Source organism: Tetrao urogallus (genome assembly GCF_951394365.1).
Source record: "Tetrao urogallus genome assembly, chromosome: 1".
In the NCBI taxonomy this organism is placed as follows: Eukaryota; Metazoa; Chordata; class Aves; order Galliformes; family Phasianidae; genus Tetrao; species Tetrao urogallus.
In genome coordinates this window covers 164,807,454-164,819,825 of record NC_136813.1, presented here as the reverse complement: position 1 = coordinate 164,819,825, position 12,372 = coordinate 164,807,454, and positions in this window count along the sequence as shown.

Genomic DNA, 12,372 nt, shown 5'->3' with positions numbered 1-12,372 from the left:
TTGCTGCATGACATGGCTACTTTGCTAAAATACCTTCTGGCTCAGGACTGGAATTGTGTTTGTTTTACTTGGGTTCTTAACTGCTAATTGCAAATTTGTATGTGCTGAGTGATCTATTAATATCCATTTTTATGGGCTTACTGCTTTATTCAGGACACTAAATGCTCTCAAGGAGTCAGAATAGAATGAACATGATGTGGAGTAGTGTTTGGCTAAAGCAAAACAGATCAGCTGTTGTAAACCAGGGGTGGTGTGCTCTGTGAGAGGCAGGTCGGATAACTGCTGGAGAACATTCATTGCAGAGGGATAATGAGCAGGCTTTTTCTTCAAATGCCTTTGCTCTGAAACACATTTCTTTGTTTAAAGAGGAGCATTCCTCTTGGATGACAATTGATGCATTTGTGAGGCTAAGCACTCCACATTTTGTTACAGATAGCTTCATCATGTATAGGTTTTGTCTAGATGTTCAGACATCACTATTCTCAGTTCAATATGAGTCACAGCTGCACAGGCAGGTGACAGTCTCTGGATGTCAATTCTGAGACTGGCACAACCTGGGAATGTGGGGTGTGGGTGGCAGAGCAGACAGATCAAGTGCAGTCCCTGGGCCCTCCCTGGGAGCTAGTGGATTCTTGCCCTCCTGAGGAAAGGCTCTGGCTCCTGCTACCAGGAGGCAGCCTCCTGGAGATTGTCTCATGTGCCATCCTCTGTGTGGTAGATGTGAGCAGTGAATGATGTTAATTTCCAATATGAACTGTGAAGTAAAATTGACAGCTAAGTTACATCCAGATTGATGTGCTGCATTTCACACTCACTAGTCCATAAGGATGGGCAGAGCACAGGTCTGAGTCTTCACTGATTAGTCTCATGCTGATGTTCCCTGCTGAAAGCTTCTTTCTCCAGCAAAGATACAAAGGTGTCCCATGAAAACAGTATCTTCATCCCAAAAGCCAGAAGTGACACTGCCATCCAGAATATTAGTGTTGTTCCAGCACAACATGATCTGCGATATACTCAGGGACCAGGAAAGAGACATCAGCAGCATTTCTCAGAGAAAAGATGTACAGTGTGAAATTATCATTCAAAAATAATGCATACCTCCTACCAATGTAGACTATTTCATGGCGCAGTTGTGAACTTCTAACTTGGTGTGTATACGTTTGGATTTAAAATTTGTCTAGAATTTTAATTTCTTGGCACTGTAATCTCATGTTGCATTTTTAAGTCTCCTTGCCTCCCTTTCTCCCTTCTTCCTATCCCCTCTCTATTACTTCTTCTTTCCTCTTAATAGCAGGACTTTATTGAAATTGAAAGATAATAAATACTGGAGGGGGAGCTTTCAAGGAATTATTTGTTTTTTTCCTTATAGATCAACTTACCAGCACAAATGAAACTGCTTGTCAGTGTTTAACTGTATCTTTCCATCTTTAGTCAGTTTTAGATTATTTGGTCCCAAACCTTTCCTATGCCATTTGCAGATCAACCTGCTAAAGAGCTGCAAATGTCTTCAGTGACATCTCTGTACAGAGTGCATTTTTATGCCCTGGAGGAAAGGAAGACCTTTTAAAACATATGCTCCCTTGCTTGTGAGACAAACAATAACATACACAATGCTTATTAACTCAAATGCTTTGATAAAGTCCCTCCCCAGCTTTCCTTGTAGGTTCCCTTCAGGTTTGGAAGTCCTCTATAAGATCCCCTCAGAGCCTTCTCCAGGTTGAGTAGCCCCAACTTTCTCAGCCTGTCCTCATAGGGGAGGTGCTCCAGCCCTCTGATCATCTCTGTGGTCCTCCTCTGGACCTGCTCCAAGAGCTCCGTTTCCTTCTTGTGTTGGCGGCTCCAGAACTGGTTGGAGTACTCCAGGTGGGGTCTCACAAGAACAGAGCAGAGGGGCAGAATCACCTCCCTCAACCTGCTGGTCATACTTCTCTCGATGCAGCCCAGGATACAGTTGGCCTTCTGGGGTGTGTGTACACACTGCCTGCTCATGTTGAATCTTTCATCAACCAACACCCCTAAATCCTTCTTCTCAGAGCTGCTCTCAAGCCATTCTCTACCCCAGCCTGTATCTGTCTTAAGATTGTCCCAGGTGCAGGATCTTGCATTTGGCCTTGAACTTCATGAGGTTGACATGGACCCACCTCTTAAGCCTGCCCAGGTTCCTCTGGATAGCATTCCTTTTCTCTAGTGTGTCAGTTGCACCACTCAGCTTGGTGTCATCTGCAAACTTGCTGCCTACAAAGATGTTAACACCGGGGCCAGCGCCAATCCTTGAGAAACACCACTCGCCACTGGTCTCCACTTGGACACTGAGCCGTTGACTGCTACTCTCTGAGTGCAACCATCCAGCCATTCCTTATCCAGTGAGTGGTCCATCCATTAAATCCATTTTTCTCCAATTTGATGACCAGGATGTCATGTGGTACAATGTCAAACTTTGCACAAGTCCAGGTAGATGACATCAGTTGCTCTTCCTTAATCCACTGACACTGACCACACACTGTGGCATTTACTCTTCTAGTATATTCCTGTAAGTGTATAACTTATTGCTGAGTGCTAGGAGCAAATCAAAGCCAACCCCTGGCTCCAACGACAAAGAAAAAAATGAAAGCACAGAGAATTTTAAGTATGAAGTGAATATAGGAAATTCTCATCTTGACAGTGGATAAGAAGCCAAAAAAGGAGAATTAAAATTGCATGATGGAAGATGAAAAGGTTGAAGTCACTGTTTTGACTACTGGACCTTGCAGGAAAGATATCTGAAGAATGAGTGAAATAGAAAGTTAAGCAGGCGAATATCACATAAAATTTACCACAGATCAAAATATTACTTTTTTGCACTTCAAAGGCAACCCTCATATTTTCATAGGTTATTTAACCCCACTGGCAATCTCTGCAATGCATAAATATTTTTGATGGCATGCAAAGTGTCTCTTAATGGTGTATAGATACTGTATAGTGAGCAAGTTGAACGGTATAAATATTCATGTTAGCAAAGATGCTGTCAAACTCTTGAGTTGAATGATATGAAAAATTAAAATATGAAAAGGATATTCTGTTTTGTTGCCTCCTTTTTCTCCCCAACTTTGGCACCTGGCTGCATGGTCAGGGTAAAGAAATGCCCCTGGAAGATTGTGTTTTGGTTCAGGTACAGGGAATTCAAATGAAAGCTCCTCAAACTCGACAGTTTAATTTACTTCTCTTAAGCTCTTTAATACCAAACTTATCAGTTCTCTCTGTTAGGCATTAACTTGTTAAATGAGTCTTAATTATACATAAGCAGATGGAGATTTGAATTAAAATTACCTTACACTCGAGTGGCTTTAGTTCATTATAACATATCTTCCTCTTAATCATTTAGGCAGTCTCATCATCTTTCATATAGAAAGTTATTAAAGTATTCCAATTTCCATATTTCTTCAAATACATCCACTATTAAATGGCACGTAATACACATTAGTTGGTGACTTATACCATGCAATAGTTAGTGAATTATTCATGTCAGTAACAATTTTTATGCTTATGTCATCTGTATCATTTTATTTTAAAGGGTTTATATATAAAGAATACCTCATATTTTACCTCATCTCAGTTTTCAGTGCAAGGTTGAATGCCTTGCCATTTTTGCTGACATGAAAAGGAATAAAGTTCCCTTTAGTTTTTGTGCTCGTGCTAACTGAGAAATGGAAGTGATCTGAAATGACATCCATCCAAATGTGTAGAAGTTCCCAGATGATTTGGGAGGAGATAAAATTGAAGGAAAGCACAGTTATTCTTGTTTTCTTTTATATAGCTAAAAAGCTATCCTCATCTCTGGATTCTCCAGCACCAAGAAGAGAATCCTCAGGATTTCTCTGTCCTCCAGAATTAAAAAAAGGTTTTGCCTAAAAGGGGGGGAAAAAATATGTAAATATCTTGCAGACTTCAGTGGGCATCACCTCACCTAACTTTACTTCTTGTCCTCAAAGAAATAGAGAAGAGGCACCTCTAACAGACATCTTCTTTTGTAGCATGGCGCTGCCATGGAGCGCAATTGTCCAGCTAGCTCCAACTGAACTCTTGTAGGTCCTTTCCAACCTTGTGGTTCTATGATTTTATGATTCTATGATTCTCTAAGTTTTGCATAGCTTTAGTCTTAAAAAACATGAGTGCCCTTTCCTCTTTTATGGACTCCTGAATGCATGTGATGAGAGAGCCATGTATCTCCTTCAGGCAGAGCAATACCAAACAATTTAATCAACCTTTTCTATGTACCTCTTGTGTAAAATCAAGAAAGAACTGGACAGAAAGTGGCTTTTTTGTTCCAGTATGCAATTTACAGCCATTTGCAAAGGAAGGACCAGTGGGATTTTTAAAAGAAAAAAGTCTCCCTGCTAAAGGCAGCAAACTATTCTTTAGCTAATATATTAGCTTGCTACCTTCAGTGTAAAACAATGGGCCTATAATATAGAAATAATTGTGCTTGCTGGATGATGGACAGTGACAACTGAGCCAAAAGGCTGAGTCTGTACTGGCAGACACTGCAGCCATCATCAAACAAAGGGGCAGAATTATGAAAGGCTTTTGCCAAAAAAGGGACACTGCCATTTCCGTGTGCATTATTTAAGAGGAAAGGGAAATCACTGGGTCCTGGGTGCCAGAGTGAGATGCTTAGGCCACAGTGCCATTTCAGTCCCCAGCTCCTCCAGAAGCTCTGATTTACTTTAGGCAGTGAATTTGACATGGTTGTGAACTCCAGTTTTGCTTCCTTGAGAAGCTTTGTTTCCTTGACACTGTTCGACTTGTGGGAGTTTTGTGAGAAATAACATCAAAGCTTCTATGGCCTCATGGAGATCTTGTCCAAGGGCAGTCTATAAATTCAGCATGAGGAGTTCCCTTCACTTGTCATTAAAAACCAACAAACCTGGCTTGAATATACATCTTACTTGAATTTTCTGTTCTTCACAACTCCGAAAGAACTGTAAGGTTTAGCAGCATGAAAGCGAGCAGGAGAACTCAAATTATTTGTTGAATTAAATGCTTCTCCAGTGAAATATAGATGCTCTAGTTAATAAGCAAATGTGGCTCTTACAAAATCATCTGATAGCTGACTGCTATCTCCCCTTGAGGCTTTTCCAGAAATTTTATCACAAAGGGAACTGGGTTTACAAAAGGTCTGGGTTTACTCTCCTGAAAAGGTGTATGTCTGTGTTTGGCTCACCACAAACCAGGCCAAAGATGCACTGAAGCTTAGGGCACCATGTTACACATATACACTTTTTCATGGAAAGAGCCATAAAACTATAAACTCCTTTGCTAAGTGTGTCTGGATGCCTGGCTGCTGACACTCACTACATGCCCCTGAAGAATTCATTGCATTACAGAGAACAGCTGTGCAACTGAAGGCCTGGAAGCAGATGTGTTTAAACCAGGGTATATCTTTGAAATCATTAGTGTTTCTGGTGGCTGTGCTGCAGGGCCCTGTTTTCATGAAGACTACTTTCAACACAAAAGCATGTGTTCAGATATTATAACAGACATGCAAGAGTGAGCTCTGATGCAGACAACAATTTTTTGTACTTGTACTGCTTATCTGCCTCAAATCTGTTTCCCATGTTGTTTAGTTGTTTAGCATCGGTGGTCCTGAATATTTGGTGTAGATAAAAATATGCATGTGTGCATCTATCATTTTTGGGGATATCTCTCCACTTGTTAGTACACATGGAAACACAGAATCACAGAATCATTAAGCTTGTAAAAGACCACTAATATCATCTAGTCCAACCATCAACTCATCACCACCATGCCCACTAAGCCATGTCCATCAGTGCCGCATCCACACACCTCCAGGGATGGCAACTCCACCACCTTCCTGAGCAGCCTGTTCCAATGCCTTACCTTTCTTCATGAGAAGAAATTTTTCCTAATACCCAATCCGAACATTCCCTGACATGACTTGAGGTCATTCCCTCCCATCCTATCACTGTTATGTGGGAGAAGAGACCAACCCTCACCTTACTGCACCCTCCTTTCAGAGAGTTGTAGAGATTGGTAAGGCCTCCCTGAGCTTCCTTGTCTCGAAACTAAAGGAGGAAGCTGGTCTACGGTGGGACACAAGTATTTGAGAGCTGAAAGGCAGAAGTAAACCCTCCTGCCTTCGACAGGGTGCCACAGCACAGTTCAGGAGGACGGGTAGTGAATTTTGTGATTGCTCCGCTCCTCTGCAGTATTGCTGAAGCATTAGTATGGTGCAGTATCCTGCAGCCAGAGGATAGAAACAGTAGTTCCAGCACTTAGGCACCAAGAAGGTAGTTTATCGTGTTCTTTGCCAGGAACTTGGCCTCCATACTCTGATATCAAAATGTTGTGGTTATAGGAGGTCATACACATACAGAAGCAGAACTACTGTCGTTATGAGGAACTTGACTGCTCTACATCCCTCCTTAAAAGAATAAGGTAACTATTTGGTGATGGTAAGAGAAGACTGAGGCTTTTAAAAGCCTATCTCATGTTGAGAACTGCAATACAGTTACTCCTGGCAAGAAAACTCCATTTTGTGATTGCAAAACACAACAGCTTCTTGAAATTCCCGTGACACTTGCACTCAGGAGGCTGTTAATTCATAGAGAGTATTCTGTGTCTGCTAAATGTCTTAGAGTTGGTTAGACATAGTAACAGACTAATGAATTTGATTATGTTCAAACCTTGCAGTCTGACACCTGATGGCTTCGGGGTGTCAGCTGTCATTCCCTTCAGCTGTTCAAACTCCTTGTTTCTGACAAAACAGTTTCCTGCCACACAGCCCCAACCATGTAAGCACACTGCTGTTATGACCATTGGCTAAAATATTATTCAAGGCACAATGTATGATGCAAGTTTCAGTGAGGGAGACTGAATTTCTTTAACCTGAGACCCTGTACAATATGGGTAGGGGTGTTATTGCATTTATTTATATTCACATTGATGGGTGAGCCATTTGGAAAAAGGAAAAAAGTGGCATAGGACTAGAGGGAATGGTCTCAAGTTGCGCCAAGGGACATTCAGGTTGGACATTAGGAAATAATTCTTCTCTGAGAGAGTGGTCAGGTGCTAGAATGGGCTGCCCAGGGAGGTGGCGGATTCACCAAACCTGGAGGTGTTCAAGAAATGTTTAGATTTCTTGAACAAGAAGGGACATGGTCTGGTGGGAATTATTGGTAGTGGTGGATGGTTGGACTGGATGATCTTGGAGGTCTTTTCTGACCTTGGTGATTGTATGATCCTCTGATTCTATGATCTTTCATAAAAGGAGAAGCTGAGAGATCTGAGATAATTTATCCTGGAGATGAGATGGCTCAGGAGGATCTGCTCAATGTGTATAAATACCTGATGGGGGAGTAAAGAGGACAGAGCCAGGTGCTCAGAAACATGAGAGGCAGTGGGCTCAAGACCAAAATAAGGAAAAATCAAACACTGGCATATGTTGCCCAAAGAGGTTGTGGAGTCTCCATCCTTGGGGATTCTCTGAACCTTACTGGGCACATGCCTGAGCAAACTGCTGTAGGTGTCCTTGCCACAAACAGAGTGTTGGGCTAGGCAACCTCCAGAGGTGCCTTCCAGCCTCTGTAGTTCTGCGATCAGTGCTAACTTAAAAGCACAAAGGTTTTGTGTGATCATTAATCATGAATCATAGAATCATGAATCATAGAATGGCCTGGGTTGAAAAGGACTGCAATGATCATCTGGTTTCAACCCCTCTGCTCTGTGCAGGTTTGCCAACCACCAGACCAGGCTGCCCAGAGCCACATCCAGCCAGGCTTTGAGGAAACCAATGAGAACAGATCAGCTCCATCAGATGGAGTATATCATACAGTGCTTTGGCTCCTAATTGCAGTTCACAAGCACAGAGTTCTTGGCACATTTTATGTAGGAAGTCCATCCTATTCAAACAATGAAATTTAGCTGTATCCTAAAGGATATGATCACAGCTACTCTACCAGCAGTGCCATTCCAGACCATGCACGCTGACAGGCCAAGTCCATCATCCACCAATCCACATCTCCATGAGGCAGTCAGATTAAGAGTCCAGACTCACAGCCCTGGCATTTCTGGAACAAAATGATCTATTTTCAGCTGTTCTTTTTTCCCCACAGAAAACCTACAGCCAGCATATGAGTGTAATGTTAACTTCTAATTGCATCATATTAGCAGTTTGACATTGTATCTTACTAATGCTTGTTTTTCCAGGATATGCTGTAGAAATATAATCATATTAACATTCAGAAAGCAAACAGAGAAGTGGTATAAATTGTTAATGCAATCTTCTTTTAAGCAGCTTGTTTGAACTGTTCATTGGTGTGTGAGAAAATGCCAGCCTTTCAGTCTTTCCAAATAGTGCAGTGCTTGCAGTCCACTGCAGAATAAATGTATACATTCTGTCTAAGGTAACAGATGCTCATTCACTGCATGTTCCCATGAGCACCAGATCTTTTGCCCACATTCTGTTACCATTTGTCTGAGACCCACCTGTGAGCCAGCGCAGCAGTTTCTGAGGCACCAAGTTGCCTCACTGATGCATCTCGTCCAGAAATGGTGTGTTTTGTTAACATATGTAACTGTTAGTGCCCCTCTGTTTTCCTTCCTGAGGGGGGCCATTATTTCTTGTGACTTGCACCATCAGAGTGAAAATGGCAGCCTCTGTAAGAAATGCTGCAGAGCTGTTTGGATTCCTTAAACTCTGAAGATCAGCCTTTAAACCAACTAATTAAGTTTTCTGCTTGCTGCCATTGAAAGCTCCAGTCAGACGTAATTAAAAATGAGCAGCAGATGACAGCGGTGGCATTTGTCAGAATCATCCAGTGGTTCAAATACCAGTTCTGACAGAAATGTCAGCCTGATAACACTCCCATCTTCCCAATGTATGCCAGGAAAAGCAGGAAGAACTTTTATTATAAATGTCTGCCTGATAACCTTTATGAGTCCCACAACACCAAACACTACACATAAGATTTCATTATCCTAAAAGAGGATGCTCATTTTCCATGAAGTATATACCCTGTAGTTCTTTGGGGCTCCTTGTAGTGTATGCACCTTTGCGGAGACCCTTCCAGGCCTCCAAAGAGGAAAAAAACCTTGATCCTGGGGTGTGGGTGATTCCAGTCCTGCAGACTACTAGGCTCAAAAATATTCCTTAGAGAACTAATGAGCTGAAACCAAATCAACGCATCCCTCATCTAGAAAGGTCAAAGGCATAACACAGGCTGTGTAACCCATCCTTGAGGTGTGCAGAAAGGTGAGAAGGCAGAGTCGTCCCTGAACAGTGTTTAAATTGAACTGTTATTGCTAAAGATCACAGACTAGCAGAGTACACAGGAGGCAGCAGAGCAAATGAATAGGGAAGATTGTGTTTGCTGCAGCTTCCCATGCAGGTTCTCTCAGGTTTATCTCATCAGTTTTGCTAATACATTTAAAATATCCTCTTCTTGGCACTCTTTCTTGCCTGAGAGAACACAACAGGAAGGGAAATAGCAGTGGTATCAGTGTCATCTCAAAGTCCCTCAGCTCTGCTCATGCCTGTAGCAATGATTTCTGTACTGGCCAGAAAGCAGCCCACATCAGAGCAAACCCAAGAGGAGGCGATGTGCTGGCTGTGTTCCCAGCACCATGTGTGAGGCCCATTAATCCCTCCAGAGGCAGCCAACATCCCTAAGCACCACTGAAAGCTGTGGGATGGCCCAGCTGGGTAGAAATGAGAACTCAGAAGGCCCTGCTCTCAGACTGAGCAAGTTGTACTGGGACTGCTCCAGAAGTTTCCCTGTGCTCACAGGAGGTGGGAGAATTTCCCCTGCAGTTCTCTAGAGAAGAGAAGTGCAGTGGCTGGGTGAATTGGACGTGTCCCCAGGCCTGGGGCGTGTGGAGTGAGCAGGGCAGGATAGCAGTGTTACCTGGAGCTGGGCTCCTTGCAGCCCAATTTGATTGCATTGGAGGAACAGATTCAAAACAGAGATGCACATTGCAAAAGTCTGAATGGGCAACTGAAGACTTTGGCTTGCTGCTATTGAGCTGCAAATACATGGCAAACCTATTAAAAGTGAGCCTGGCTGCTGCTGTTGAGCAGTAATTAAACCACGGTCACTAAATAAACCACCAGCCCTAATATACTTTTCCAATGTCATATGTGGAGTGGGGAATCTGTTCCTCTCCTCTTCTGCTTCACTACTCTGTCCAATCAGGAAAAACATATCTTCTGGCCATAGGCAGACCTGAGGTCATATTTTGTCCTAGCTGTCCTGAGAAGTTTTCCTGCTGGGGATATGCAAATACTGTTCCTTTATTGCTTTTTCCAACAATTGCCTGGCAGGTTCCTATCCCATGGGGATTAATACTGGCTACTGCTGTAGCTCTGTAGAGGTCCAGGGTTGCAGGTGATGATCAGTGATCGGCATTTCCCTTTTGCTCTCTATATCAGCAGAAAACATCACACAGCACAGTGCACTGAATGCAAAAGTACCGTCCTCTGTCTGAGCATCTTCCTTTGTAGTAAGTAATCAAAGAACATTGACACTTTCCTTCCTTTTGACCTTTATTAGAAAAACGGGCACCTTAATCGGAGTGCTTTGAGATGAGAGCGAAGTTTGGAAGGATTCTGCTGCACGACGTAAAGGTCTCAGAGATCATGATTAGTATTTGTGGCAGAGCTGCCTCAAGATTAACATATTACAACAGTGTGTCAGGCTGGATTGCAAACTTTTCTGAAGCAGAGTGAGCTGAAAGGTCACATTTCTCATCAGCTCATGTATCAGACTGCACGCAGATCTCCGAAGAAGTTAAATTCTTCTTCCAGGAAATAAAATCACAGTTTCCCTTATTCAGGTCCCAGCTGTGCTGCTGAATTTCCCTTTACTTTGCACAAGGCAGCTGGCTTCATTGCATAGTCATAGTGTTTTGGTTTCAGAAATGATCCTTGTTTAAATCATAACTGCCATTAGCAAAGGTCCTTTTGTGGTGGCTGCAGAAAGGACAAAGTCTCGCACACCTACACACAGGTGCACACTGTGCCCTTTGTATCCTGCCGACAGGAGGACCTATGGAATGGTTTCTGCCCTCACAACTCATTTAATGCCTTTTGCTGTTATGCAGATAAAATAAGAAAATAGTCTCCCCATTTCTTTCAGTGGGCTGAAGCCAGAGACTCAGGACTGCTTACTCAGAGCACAGCCCTTAATGCGGAATGCCATGCACTGCACAGCAGAGTGAGAGCCGAGCACACAGCACCCACTTCCATTCCGAGCCAGGATAATGGCATTGCAGCTCAAGGAGAAGGATGAGTTTGCCCTGGCTTCTTGCTTCAGCGTGCTATCAATGTGACAGTTTATTTTCCATTTGTGGTTTGAAAGTCTTTTTATTTTATTAATCCTCTTGTCAAGGAACACAAATGGAGTTTTCTCTGCTGTTAAGCACTGCTGCAAAATCCCATGGCTCCAAGTGGCTTTGTTGGGCTGCACAGTGCCTCAGAGTAAGAAAGTAAAATATGTGGGTCTGGGCCAGTGAGCAGCTCGAGAGATCCGAAAATGTCAGCCCTGCTATAGGAGATGCAGCCTGCTCTTGTGGGGAGAGAGGCAGCCAGCTGGATGTGTGGGGAGCAGAGAAGGGAACGCTCAGACGCTCGCCATGCTTCGTGGCACAGTGAACAATGCCAGGTTATCACCAAAAAGCCAATGAGTTCTTTTCTGAAGATATCTTCTCCCCATGTCATGTCCCACAGAACTAGAGCCCAATCCTAGATGAAATACTGCATTTCAGTGTTATATTCCTTTTCAATTCATTTTGCCTCTATCCCTTTTTTCCTTTTTCTTTTTTTTCTTCTTTTCTTTTTTTTTAACCAAAGCATGCTGTCTTTCAATTAACATAGTAATGACCTATTGTCACCTGTTACCATGCTAATCCTGAGCTGGTGTGAAATTACTTTATAATAAACACTATGGAGTTCTGACTTTCAATTAATTTTTCACATGCTGTGCTAAATCAGATTAAGTGTACCCCACCCTTTTGACCATAGACATAATTCCTTCCTTATAATGAAATAGAGGATTAATTTATATGAAGCATATCTATACGCATTTGCAAATAAATGTAAAGATAGACTTTGTACTGTATTTGCATCACTCGCTGTGTCAGGTTGAATACAGACTTTCTGAGATTATTAATTTTGTGTTCACTGGGGTGGTGAAGTATATTGCTGTGTTTTTATTATTATTATTTTCACTAAATGTCTTGACTACAAATGGGTAAAGAAATGGAGCACTAAGAGATTGGTACCTTCCACAGGGAATTATGCTGTACAGCACTATGATGAACTGAAGAAAATATAAACCCTGCAAAATTAAACCCAATCATCATTAATTTACTAAATTG